Source organism: Oreochromis niloticus, linkage group LG11, assembly GCF_001858045.2.
Source record: "Oreochromis niloticus isolate F11D_XX linkage group LG11, O_niloticus_UMD_NMBU, whole genome shotgun sequence".
Classification (NCBI taxonomy): Eukaryota; Metazoa; Chordata; class Actinopteri; order Cichliformes; family Cichlidae; genus Oreochromis; species Oreochromis niloticus.
The window spans coordinates 35,295,327-35,309,331 of NC_031976.2; the positions used below are offsets into that span (position 1 = coordinate 35,295,327).

A 14,005-nucleotide genomic window follows, 5' to 3' on the forward strand; every position below is an offset into this window, starting at 1 on the left:
ATAACTATTCGTTCCCTTTCAGTCGATTCACTAGGTACAACACATAAGTATGGGACATATATACACGCCCCGCAGAGCAGCCACCGAACCGGAATCGGGCCACCATTTCCTTAGTGAGTGGTAGACCCAGAAAGGACAGTATGAGCCACCGAAGGGGCTGTAACGTCCAACCGATAAAACTGCACAAAAGTGTGCGGTGATGCCCAACTAGCTGCCGCACAAATATCAGCTACAGGCACCCCTTTAAAAAGAGCCCATGAGGTTGCCATCCCCCTAGTGGAATGAGCTCTCACCCCGTGGGGCAAAGCAAGACCTCTGGTGCCGTATGCCAGTGAGATAGCTTCTATAATCCAGTGGGACAGCCTCTGTTTGGACAGAGATCTACCTCTATTTGGATTGGTGAAGCAGACAAACAGCTGGTCACATAAATGCACATTCTGAATGCGCTCAATGTAGATGCGTAGCACACGCACTGGACAAAGAGAACGCATCCTCCTCTGCTCCTCAGATACACACCTGGTGTCACCCCATCAAAGCCAATATGACAAGCAGATATAGCTGCTAAATAAACCTTAATTGTCGAAAATGAAAGGCCCTTATCCAGCAGCTCCTGCAGGAATGTCAAAACATTAGTGATGGTAAATTCGATTCTTTTTACTGAATCGAGTTTTAATGAGTCACTCACCAAAGTGAATCGGGTTTCTTGAGTCATTTGAGTCACTGAGTCAGTTGACCAGAGAGTGCAAAAATGTATATTTTCACTCAAACTTAATTTGTTTCTCTTTTAATGTAAATCCTACTGCTAAGATGAATGATTGTAAAAGAAAATTATTTTTTTAGAGCAAAAAAGAGCAAAAAAAAATTCTAAAGGGAACATTTATTTTTATTTTATTTTATTGGTATTTTCCTTAAATGTGTCAAATATATATTTTCTCATCTAAATGTCCACTGAGCTGTGAGCCAGGGGGCGGTAAAGCGCCTTAACATTGGTTGCCAACCAAGAAGAAGAAGAAGCTGTGAGCCAGGAGGGAGGGGGTGAGTGAGTGATTCGTAACAGGAAGGGAGGGGGTGAGTGAGTCAGTGATTCGTTCAACTCGTTTGAGCTGTGAGCCAGGAGGGAGGGGGTGAGTGAGTCAGTGATTCGTTCAACTCGTTTGAGCTGTGAGCCAGGAGGGAGGGCTGATCACCCCCTCCCTCCTGGAGTGAGTGAGTGATTCGCCTTACGCTATGATTCAGCACAGCAAGGGAGGGGGTGAGTGAGTCATATGGAATCAGAACGATGCCACCTTGAAAGGAAACTGAAAAAAATATTGAAACCGAAAAAATCGCTTACAATTTTTTTTTTTCAGTTTCAATCCATTTTTTTTCGGTTTCAATCCATTTTTTTTCAGCTTCAATCCAGTTTTCGGTTTCAATCCATTTTTCAGTTTCAATCTGCTGGCACTGTTTTGGCGTCCGGGGGCGCGCTTGAGGGGGCGGGGATTCCGACCCGCATGAATTTGCATACATTATAGAGTCCGTTGCTCGTGCTGACCAAGCTGCCATTTTTCTCTTTTTGCCTCTTTCAATGGCTGCATCAAGTTCAGGTGGACCCTCTAAACCGCAGGTAAGTAATCATTTTCCGTCGTCTTTCTTTGCTATTTCACTCGACTGGACATAGGTTTAGTTTTTATTAGCTAAATATGGTGAAGTTGTGGTAAAATGCCAACATTAGCCTATTCGTTGTAGCAAGCTAGCTGGCAGCTAAAATTTGCTAAATTCAGTGATGCCCCTGTCTCTTTTGTGAATAAACAAACACTTTAACTTTGAAATGGATTCTGCAGTACAGGGATTTGAGGTTCAAACTGCAAAAGTATCTACAAGGATGCCAGAGCCTTACTCCTGATGGCCAGTGGTGATGATAACATATTAAGCAATGGCAGATTCCAGGCACATAACGGTAAGACAAGTGTAGGTTTGGAAGTAACGTCTTTATGGCAGTGTTGCAGGTCACCTTTTTTTTTTTTTATACATCTTTGCTTGCCGTACTCTTTAAAACAAAATAGTTGTCTGTCTGTCAGTGTAAAAAGGTTGCTGTGCCAAGCCATTTGTAACTAAATTAATTTCAAATATGAATATTCTGCTCCAATCTGGACAAAAAGTTTTCACATATTTTGCATTTTTTAGTATTTTTAAATCACAAATGTATTTTAAAGTACATTTGTATTTGTATACATTTGTCACCAACATGTAGCCACACATCTGAAAGCATATTGATTTGCTCTCCTGATATTTAGACTGTAGTACTAATATTTTAATATTTCATAAGAAATACATTCATAAGAAATGTATTTCTTATGAAATGGATGTACTTGTTTATGGAAATGATTTAATTTGTTTATCTTCCTGTTGTGTTCATGTACGTATGCATAGATTATTATGTCATTAGTGCACAATTAGCAAATGTATCAATTTCTGTTCCAGGTACCATTAATAAGGAGGCAGTTCTATGAAAGATTGCTAACAAAGCTTCATGGAGCTCTACAACGCAGACCTGTAGATATGGACTATTTGCATTATGTCATCACTCATGAATTGAGACTTATACGGTCATTTGGTAATATTTTAGCAGTACCACAAGATATTCTTAATGCCTTATCCAATCTTTTGAGACTGATAAATTTTCAAGACAGAGAGAGACACCCACATTCTTCTCTTGTTGATGTTGTATACACAGCAAGAGGACAACGTAAACTTAGTATATCAGAAGAATCTTTGCAAAGCCTCATCAACATGAAATTTTCCATTCCCAGTATAGCTCGGCTTCTGGGTGTCAGCAAAAGGACATTATTTCGTCGGATGCAAGAGTATGGACTTTCAGTGCATGCATCATATAGCAGTGTCACAGATGATGAGCTGGACAGCCTTGTTAGATCAGTTAAAATGAGACTGCCACACATCAGCTATCGAATGATGATGGGGGAACTGCAGGCCATGGGATACCGTGTCAGATGGGAGCAAGTGTCTGTATCGATGCATAGGGTAGATGCTGCAGGAATCCTAGAAAGGATGGCATCTGTCGGCTGTGTTGCAAGAAGAGTGTACTCTGTAAAAGGTCCCCTCTCATTGGTTCATGTAGATACAAACCACAAACTCATCAGGTTTGTGTACAGTACGTGTTTGTATGTTCAGTACTCTGGATACCCTGTAACTATTTTCATTTCTGATTTGAGCATAAGGCATTTTACGTTAACAGTTAGAGGATCCAGGTAAATTTCTATTTCTACAAAGTAAAAAAAATGTTCCTGTTTAGTAAGCAAAGAAACAAACAAGTTAGGTAAGTAAGGAACTGACCTCCCAGCCCATTGTTCCTTCACTGGGCTGGTTTCAGTCATTATGCAAATGTACTGTTTATAAGATTGGGGAAACCTGCAGTCAGCTGACACTGAAGAAGTCACCTGGATGAGTGATGAAACGTTTCTCCCACAAAACGCTACGTCCAGATGAGCAGAATCAACTTTTGGTGACTTCATTTAAATTTTTACACTGTTGGAAAAGGAAGTAGAGTCAAAGGCCCTGCATAACTGTTTCAAAGAAAAGTGTTATTTATCAGATGTATTAATCATCGATTTGTTCAGAGCAAAGTCTTGTCATGGAAGTTTTTTTTAAATAAACTGTAAACACTTGATGAGTGTCTTTTGAAGTGGGTTTAATCACATGCTGCAGCATGGAGAGAGCACTCTGGTCAAACGCCAAAATGGTCTTTAATGTGGCCTCCGCACTCATGTCTTATATACACACACAGAGAAAAAGACATTCCACAGCACATCACGTAGGTCTATACCTTCACTTCAGCTCATCTTTGAACCCTACCCAGAAAGAGAATTACGACTTCCAGAGACGAGCAGAAAGGTCCCACTGTGTCTCTATCCAACCTTCCCACACACGGTGCCAGAATGTCTCTGAGCTACCCACAATGGCCTCACTGTGTGTGTGTGGAACACATATGTGATAAAGCATAAAACGCACTTTTGATGCTATTCTTTATGTATATAACTAAGTGACAAAAGTGATATTACTACTGCGAAGGTGATGATGTTAAAACATGTGATCAATACATAAAATAAAGAGATTTCCATCAGTCCTTAAAACATTTCACAGTTCATGTCTTTTTGGGATTTCACAGTTAAATAATCTCCTAAATTCAAAGAGTGATAGAACAGATCTCTCTTGGTTTAACACGGAACACACACACACACACACACACACACACACACACACACATACGCATGTACACTGACACAGACCTGCACTCACCCTCCCCCAACCCCTCCAAACGCCTTCGAAGCTTATGTCTTCTGTGTTGTGAGATGTGATGATTCATGTGCTGAGGTGTTTTTTCTGTTCTCAAACTGATCTCCCTGTTGGAGCTCAGTCTGGGGGGAGTTCTTTTTTCTCCTCGTCTTTCCTCATGTTGTGCATTTTCCATTGTTATACCTCTCTGACCTGTGTTAAGGTTCAAAAATGTTGAGGAGGAATCCATAAATAAGCACTGATCCGGGCGTGTGCAATTAGACGGCATTTTAATGAACACATGTGTGAGTCCGAACGCTGTGCAGATTTCAGCGTCGAACTAAACTTACAATAATTAGACAAAGGTTTTATAGGGTTGGCAGTCTTCCTGTTACCAGGCAGACCTAAACAAAGCATACGTCACTCCAAAACCACAATGACTTTTAACATAGTCTAAAACAAACATCTTCTTCGGGTCGAAGCCAGGTGCTTCCTCTCAGCTGTCTTCGCTGTCGCTTATCTTCTGGGACATCTGGTGTACTTCCTGGAACAGACTACCACGTACGCACCCAAACTTTGCAGTTATAAACTCTTACCTAAATGAGTCGATCTAATATGTGTGTGCGTGCACGTGTGGGGGCGCGTGCGTGCTGTGTACTGCGTACGTGTCATGACCTCTCTCACTATATGTGTCTGTATGTGTGTTTATGTCTCGTCTGTCTGTGCGCAGATGCTCTCTGCACCTTAGTTGACCTCAACTCAAGCAACCAGGCTAAGGCCATCCTGTGTGTAATGATCTTGACTTATGTAAAATATATAAAACAACTGTTTCAATCTAACACAACTACTTAAGGCTTAATCCGCAATAAATGCATAATAAACACCCTACTCTTTGGCTTGCACTCACTCTGCTTTCGGTTTCACTTCTGCAAAAGCATGCCTTGCAGACGTGTTTCCTGTCTCATTTTGGCACAGCGTGTATTTCCTGTCCCTGCAGTCAGTTTCTCACCCACTGAAGACTTCAGTATAAGAATATAAAAACATTCAAAAACCTTTAAATTATAGATTCAACTCCACAGTTTGAAGTGGTTATAACTGAACCTGTAATAAAGACTAATATGATACCAATATATTTGAACATCTGAATGCATCTAAATGTAACATCACTATTAATAATGAAATGTTAATGATGATTATAGAAATAGCAGCAAATAATAGCAGTAAAATATTCTACCCCTCCGGACACCTGTCAACCCCATGTGATGTTTGTGTAATGTATGTATGGTCGGAAGGGTAAGATGGCGCTGGCACGGCTGGCAGCCTTAATCCAATTTCCCTCGGGATGAATAAAGTATTATCAATCAATCCTCACACCATGTAGCCCTCACATTATTTAATAGTTAATAACATATTCATCACACCCTACATTTGTTCACCTGCCAGGCCACCACAGTGGCTTCACTTATACAGGCTGGATTGTTTTTCTGAATACACCCTAAAGCCTCAAATTTCACTTGTACCTAAACCAATCTTCATCCTATGAGGAACTGTTAGCTATGGGGATGGTTGATGTGTGGCCTGAATGTATGTCTTGAGACTGACTGCTATTTCCTGTGAATGTTTTATGAAGTCCATAAATACTGACTATCAAAGTAATAACTACATGGCTAGTTTTCAATGCTTCTCAAACTGGGGCTTGTTTTCCCTTTTCAGTCCATGCTGAAAGTCCATGGGAAACGGGAGGGAAACACAGCTGGAGTAGATCTAACATAATGAGACAAGAAGCACAAATGAAAAACTAACATAGGACTTCCAAAGTAAAACAGGAAATATGAGACATCCACAAGGACGCTGATTAGACACTTTGACATGGAGACATGACTGACTGGGGAGACAGAGGGAACATAGTCTGGACATGGAAGATGCACGAACACAGAGATAAGGGTGACTAGAGATAAAATGTGAAACATAGGAAAAGCATAGAAACAAAACCTAAATCCAAAAATAACTAAGAAACACGAAATACAAGGATTACACCATGAATAACACTAAATCAGGCAATATTCAAAAACCAGAAAACACAAACCCTGGGTACCCAGACCCAGTACCGTGACAGAATCAGACAAACAGTACGGTGCTGTTTCGAAAAACCTGCCTATTAGATCCCCTGCCAAGCATCATTTGAAAGGGACCTTTTCAAATGGTTTAAAACTTGTTTGGTGTAAGAAACTATCTGGTACATGAAATTACGTTACCATTGCTGCTGGGCCCATAGACAAACAACAGGTAGTAGGATTGGTTGAAATCTGAAGTCCCCTGAATAGAAATGATGTTCGTAGTAGTGAAAGAACAGCTGATGACACCGTTCTGCAATGACGTTGTTACATTATAAACGTTCCCCTGTAGGACAAATTCACAAATATTAGATATACTTTATGTGATCAAGTGGAATTCATAAAAAATACACACACAGTTCACTTTTTCTAAGAGCAGCAACAAAGCATTAAATCAAAACGTTCTAGCCTTATATAAATCGCTGATATCAAGAAAAACTTTAGTACCAGAGGACGTGCTTGTGGAGTTGTTTGTCCTGTTGAATACATATGTTGCACCCCAACGTGTCCACTACTATTCATGCCACAAACATAAATATTATCATTTCCCTGAGGAAAGACAAATACAGTCAAGAATTAACATGCTTTTAACACAAGTGTTAAAAAAAGGTGTTTCAAACAATAGGACTAGGTGTTTGTTTTATATAGATGAGATGAAAGTGATTCACTGTGATGTGAGTAGCTTTCATACCTCTTGTGAAATATTGCCAAGACCAAAATACTGATGTACTTTTATCTAAAATCTCTGAAAATATCCTTTGCAATACTTAACCTTTCCATCATATTGATTTTGAGATGAATCAAAGAGCCAGTTATGGTCTAACACACTTTGTTAAGCACATTATTTACTCAGAAAGTGTAGCTACAGATAAACTAGTTTGAATAAAAGACATGAACTGTGAGGTAAGTAAAAAGAACGACATAATTAATGAGGCAATACTCTAATCAGTGCTGAATTATAATTATGGTTCCCATTCTGGATCCCCTGAAGTTCAAGAAAAATATTCTGTAGGTTACTCTGTGATGACAGATCACATTGCAGCAGCTTTTTACCAGTGGGTGCTGTTTAATAGAATTACACAAAGAGCCATATTGTTGTAATTATTTAATTACATTGGATTTAATTTTTAATTTTTTAATTTAATTTATTTATATATTTTTGCATTACCATTCTTTGATCATCAGAGAATCCAAAAGCGATGTATCCTTGACTAGGACCAGTCATCTCATAGCGGACGGCTGTACCACCAGGTAACATCATGGCTGACATGAAATAACAGCTAGGACTGACTGCTGGGTCACAGTTTGAAGGCTGATGGAAGCACACCTTGGTGACGCCACAGTCAGCACTAGAGATGGATGCAGCTGATTTCTGATCATACACACACATACACACACACACACAAAGGGAGAGAGAAACGAACTGTGGCGTCATTATTTTGAATATAGAGTGTCATCTTATTATCTTGATTGACATGTGTATTTACAGTAAGTACTCAGTACTGTGCATTACTGTTATACACCTCTGCTAACAAACTGACTGTGTACTCTTGGTGTAAGTACATAAACCTGCATCAGCGTATCCCAGCAGTCAAAGGGTGAGAGCCAGGGTAAAAGCTGGCTGGATAAACAATCACAGGGGTAACAGAGAGGTCACACACACTCTCACACTTATGGCCTGTTTAGAATTGCAAACTAATCTAACAAGCATAGCCTCCACAGAGGCACAGGGAGAACATGCAGAGTTCCTGGGTCAATCATAGTACTAACCAGTGAACCACCATGCTGTCCCTAACATCGGTCTGTCATGTTTATGTGTATTTGACATACTTAAATGATAAATCTCATGCGAGAAAAACATGCCTGTGTGAGACTTCATTTAAAGTCATAATGTGTAGTTTTTGATAATGTGATTGGTTAGCAAATTTGAGCAAAAACCAAAAAATAACCCTAACACTGGCAGACAAACAGTGTTAGAAATTTGAGGGTGGATATCAAACATAAGCCGTGAGCCACAATCAGCCAGAATCAGAATATAATAGAATATAGGCTGCCTTCAGCCTCAAAACCAATGGATACTTTCAAATCAGCCCATTTGACTAATGCACCAGCCAGAATAATTACCAATTTTCTAGTTTGGTAGTGAATTAATTACTGTGTTAAAAACAGACATTGTTACTTACAACAAGTGGTGCAGGGTCTGTACTGCCATTCCCAGTGAGAGCACCTGCAGATCTGGCAGCTCTGCCATTAGTGAAGGTCAGGACAGGGCTCGTCACATTAACCCAAAATGTTGTAGCATTCAGGACAAAGGATGCACTGCAGCGACACCAAAACCAGTGTGAACTGGGGTATAAACACTTGAGCGTTATCAAAGTGCTTTGCTAGAATGAATAAACTTTACCGGAACTGAACAGCTTTGATGTCTCTGGATGGTTCTGATCTCCATGTCACCTGAATGTAGCTGCTATTAAAGCCTGATGTGTGGGACACAGCCGAGTTCTGGACACACACGTGTGCATGCACACAGATACAGAGAGAGAGACCATGTCATTTCACATGTGTACTTACACAGTATTACACAGTCTCAGTATTGTGCCTGACCTGTACTTATTGTTGTGCAGCTCTGCTAACAAGTTACACAGAGACTGTGTATACAGGGTATACATATATATTATTTAAAGTCACCAAATGAAAACAAATCAAATGACATGATGTGAAACACAGTGTTACTAATACTTTATTGTGAAATAATTTTAATTATACATCTTGCAGTGTGTCACAAAACGGTTGTTGTGTGCTTTCCTTCACAATGCTGAAATGCAGCACAACTCTTCACAGTGTTATCTTAGTTATAATTTCCATGGTTAAAAAAAAAAACCAAAACTAACAAAAAACTCACAGTCAGTACGGTAAAAAAGGAAAAGATGATGAAAGGAAACTCACAGGTCTCTGGCTGCAGGTGAGGAGTTTAGCAGCCCCTGCTGGTATGGCAAAGGAACCCACAGGAGTCTCGCTTCCCACTTCTATAGCCTCCAACAGGAAACCAATGAATGGTGTGGAGGCCTGACCCTGTAGCTCAACTTGGAATTAAAAAAAAATATCATCCAGGAAAGTCCTTCTGACACTGAATTCAGATATTAGGATACTTTCACCATAGATCTTACAGGCTGGATCAGGTGTCCCTGAACACTCCCTTAGTTATGCTGCAATAGTTCTAGAATACTGGAGGCCTCCTATGATGCACTGAGTGCTTCTTCAGTCACCTCTTTTCACTCTCATCTGTTTACACACAACTCTGCATTTAGTCATTAGTTATTATTAATCTCTGGCTCTCTTCCACAGGGTATCTTATGTCCTGTCCCCCTCCTGTGGCAGATGGCTGCCCCCTATTGAGGGTGTTTCTGCCAGAGGGTTTTCTGTATTGTTGTAGGGTCTTTATCTTACCATATAAAATGTCTTGAAGTGACTCCTGTTGTGACTCTTATATAAATAAATTTAAGTGAATTTAATTAAGTTTGTTTATCTTTCTGTAAATATGATTTTGAAAAATGTTCTAAGAGAGGTGAAATCGACCAAAGAACCTGCTGAGTTTTGTTGCTGATCAGCTAAAAAACAATACGTCAATTTCTGCACTACTGAAGAAATACCTGACAGTATAAATCATCTTTTCTGTTTCAAATATATTTAATTAGAAGCAAGTATCACAGTTGTTACAGGTTAATAGGACTTATGCCCCCTTTTTCTCTAAACAAAACAAAACAAAACAAAACAAAACAAAACAAAACAAAACAAATAAGAAATAAATAAACAGAAGACCAGTAAACCAAAAAAATCCACCAATCCGTGATTTAAATGGCATCTTACTACGGAGCCCCGCAGGGGACATGGGAGAAAAAAAAAATTAAGACGGACTTTTGCGAGATCTCGCAAAACAAACTCGGGATCTCGCAAAGTTTTAGCCGCATTCTTCGGAGGCCGCCAGCTCGAAGGCGACCGGGAGGTCGAGGCACGATGTGCCGGGAGAGCGGTGTTCCTCCCGGCTGTAGTAGGTCTCGACCTCCCGTTAGCTTCGAGATGGTGGGTGTCAGATCTCCGAAAACGTCGGAGCACTTTTGCAAATATGTGATGTCTTGTAAACCGAGCAGATATTTGACGTTTACACAGCTACATTCATGCCTCAAAATATCTTAAAAGTTTATTTTGTGACCCAGAAAGAGTAATATTACAACTAAGTAGCTGCCGCCATTGTTGGAATTCAACTTTTGCGAGATCTCGCAAAACTTTTGCGAAATCTCGCAAAACAAACTTGGGATCTCGCAAACACAAGCAAACACACCCCAAAATTAGTTTTTTTCCAAGGCTCGGGGCATGACAAAAAAAAAAATATTGAAAAAATGCATACTCAGCCCAAAAACAGCTGAAAACTGTGAGGTATTTTAATAGTGGTTTTTGCCCTATAGCGACAGTGAAACGGGATGGTGCTGTTTGTAGGTTCAGTTCAGATCGGTGGAGCTGCATGTCTTCACAACCGTCTATAACTCTCTGAACTTTAGCCCCGGATCAGTGGAGCAGTACTCATTAGCAGCAACACAAAGACCATTGCTATAAAATGATCATTTTTCAAGTGAGTCATTGCTGCAGCCAGTGAAAAATACGGATCACGAATAACACAGTGCTATTGTTGAGGCCTTCGTAGTTGCCAGGTGAAACTAGGAGGGCCAGTAACCGATGATTACTTTATGACTCAGCGGAATTTCTAAACCAGATATTCAGGAAAGATTGACCATAAGATTCGCTCTTTTTTGCGCTTTCTGATGTATAGTTCATATCCTTTTTAATTATCATATTCACAGTATTTTTCCCCAACGATTTTTGTTTGTTTGTTTGTTTGTTTTGGTTCCCTTTCAGTCGATTCACTCGGTACAACACATAAGTATGGGATATCACGCCCTCGCGTGTCCTGGCTGAAGAAACCTTTATTCACGCCTTTAAGGCAGATGACGTGTGATGACGCGCATGGCCCCGCCTGCACATATAGCCGCTGTCATCACAGTCATCCCTCAGTTCTTACGCTCTTCACCTCGCTGAGAACACCTCTGCTGAGTTGGGCTAGCTAGCTGCTGCTAGTTAGCTCCGTTGTCTGCCGACTTGAACTTAGCTTAACTGCCCCTGTTGGTGTTAGCCCCCACCGCCCAGTTGGTGTGTAGGCTGCCCGCGAAGCACTAATTTCAAGTTTTCCTGTGCAGCGTTTCGCTTTGCATTTTGGAATGGACTCCAAACTGAAGCAAGCAAAGCAGAAATCTTCTGTTCGCCCCTGCCCTCAGGGATGCGGTTTCTGTTTGCACGACAGCGACCAGCACGATGCCTGCCCTGTCTGCCTGGGGATCGTCCACGCTAGGAGAGCGTTGATGGAGCCCGAAGCCTGTGCATTTTGTCGCCAGCTCTGGCGCTCGACCCTGGAAAGACGGGTGACGTTTGTGGAAAAAGTGCTGGGACGCTCGGCTGTCGCACGGCATGACCCTCTCCTTTCCGAGTCTGGAGCCCCGGCTTCGTCCGAGACCGAAGACGAGGATTTTCCGGTCGATGTCCCGCAATTAGCTGGGCTGACCACATGGAATATGTTGACGGGTTAGCCGATGACGAGCCGGAACCACGCAGGAGCGCTGACGGGCTTCAGCCTGGGTTGAAGCCCACCAGCGCTCCCCAGGAAGACGATGACGTGCTGGACATCGGCCTGGACATCCATGGTTTGTCGGAGGATGAGCAGGAGAGCTCATTGTCGGCCCAATGTGCCGCCGCTGCTGCGCCGGTTGGCCACGATGACACCTCTCTTTTTTCCCTGTTTCGCCGCGCTGCTGAGAAGCTGCAGGTGGACTGGCCCTCTCCTCCGCCAGCTCAGAAGCCGTCGTGGTTCGCGGGTTTTTTCCTCCCACCGGAGCCCGCAACGGCCAAAAACTGCCTTCCCATGTTCCCAGACTTTCTCTGTGAGCTAACAGCATCATGGGACAAACCTCTGTCTACCCGCGTCACTGTGCCCGGCTATGGACAGTACATGGAGTTGGACGGCGCCGAGGGGGCTGGCTTAGCTAACCCACCCCCTATGGAGCCGTCTCTGGCTGCTTATCTGGCCCCGTCCCATAACCATGGTGTCGGTGGCCCCGCAACTCTGCCGTCCAAGCACTGCAGATTCTCTGCTTCGCAGCTGGAGAAGGTTTATCGGGCTCAGGCTGGCACTGCTCACGCCATGAGCTCCGTCACCATGCTCCAGACGTACCAGGCAATGTGTCTGGCGGAGCTCGGATCGCTGGTTCCTGATGACAGCCCTTTGGCACCTCTTCTTAACGAGGTCAGAGTCGCCACAGATTACATCCTCCGTGCATCTCACTGTGCAGCGCTCTCCCTGGGCAGAGGGATGGCTTCGACAGTAGTGGCGCAGAGGCACCTGTGGCTGACCCTCTCTGACTTCCCGGATAGGGACAGAGCTGTATATCTGGATGCACCAGTGTCTGCGGCTGGGTTATTCGGACATTCACTTGAAGCCATTCAGGCTAGAATCGATCTGAGGAAGAAGCAGATGGAAGCTCTGCGCGACATCATCCCCAGACGTCAGCCCAAGCCCAAGCCCGCAGCTAGCTCTCACAGGCCCGCCGCTCCTCTGCCGACTGGCAAGAGACCGGCGCCCACTGCTGAAGTGGGTGTGCCGCCAGCGAGAGCACATCCTCCGGCCCGAGCTCCACGCCAGTCGGCCTGGAGCAAAGGCCCACCCTCGGGCCCCCGGCGGGACCCGACGCCCAGGAGGAAGAAGCCTCAGCCCTCCTAGCTGTGGTTTCGGGTGGAGAAGGGGTCCAGCAGCAGAGAGACACTGCTTTTACCCCTCTGTTGCCGCCCAAGAGGTGCCGCTTAAGTTCTGTTCAGGTTGTCAGCCCCAGAAGGCGCTGCACTTTCCTAACACGCAAGGCGCAAATAGATCTTTTTGCTTCCAGGGTAAATACTCACTGCCCCCTGTTCTTCTCCATAATTGACCACGATGCACCCTTGGGCTTGGACGCGCTAGCGCACCAATGGCCAGACGTGCTCCTGTATGCATTTCCCCCAGTGGAAATGATATCTCCAGTTCTAGAGAGAGTGCGTCGGCATTCCCTCTCTCTGATTCTAGTGGCCCCTTGGTGGCCCACAAGGTCGTGGTATGCAGAGATAATCAGACTGCTAGCAGCGAGTCCTTGGCAGCTTCCTCTCCGCAGGGATCTCCTCTCTTGTGAACAGATTGTGTAAGAGGCATACAAGAATGGACAAACAAGTGTTTCTTTAACATTTACCTGCCTCTAGAGCTGAAATAGAACTGAATCAGTGGATTTATTTCACGCAAAGGTTCTGCATACATTTTTGTGCTCCTATTTTAAAACTGTATTATTTTCAGTTATTAGAACTGCAAGGACTTAAAACAGACTGGGGGGGTTGACTAAGTGAAAGCAGACTGTCAATAATAAATGACAATAAATTTTTTAATTTCATTAAATTGAAAATCTATGTATGTCAGCATAGAGTTCTTCAGTAAAAAGACCATCACTGGTCACACAAGTTTCAATTGAGTAGACTAGCCAACATGTAGGTGCCCT

The 14,005-nt window shown here is 42.9% G+C and overlaps 1 long non-coding RNA gene across 1 annotated transcript; it reads left to right on the forward strand.

The window, feature by feature from the left end:
• Positions 1–1,361: 1,361 nt before the first annotated feature.
• LOC112848225 (uncharacterized) lies at positions 1,362–2,923 on the forward strand. The gene is made up of 2 exons (XR_003222239.1): positions 1,362–1,939; positions 2,464–2,923. It is a non-coding gene; the product is annotated as an uncharacterized LOC112848225 (long non-coding RNA).
• Positions 2,924–14,005: the final 11,082 nt, after the last annotated feature.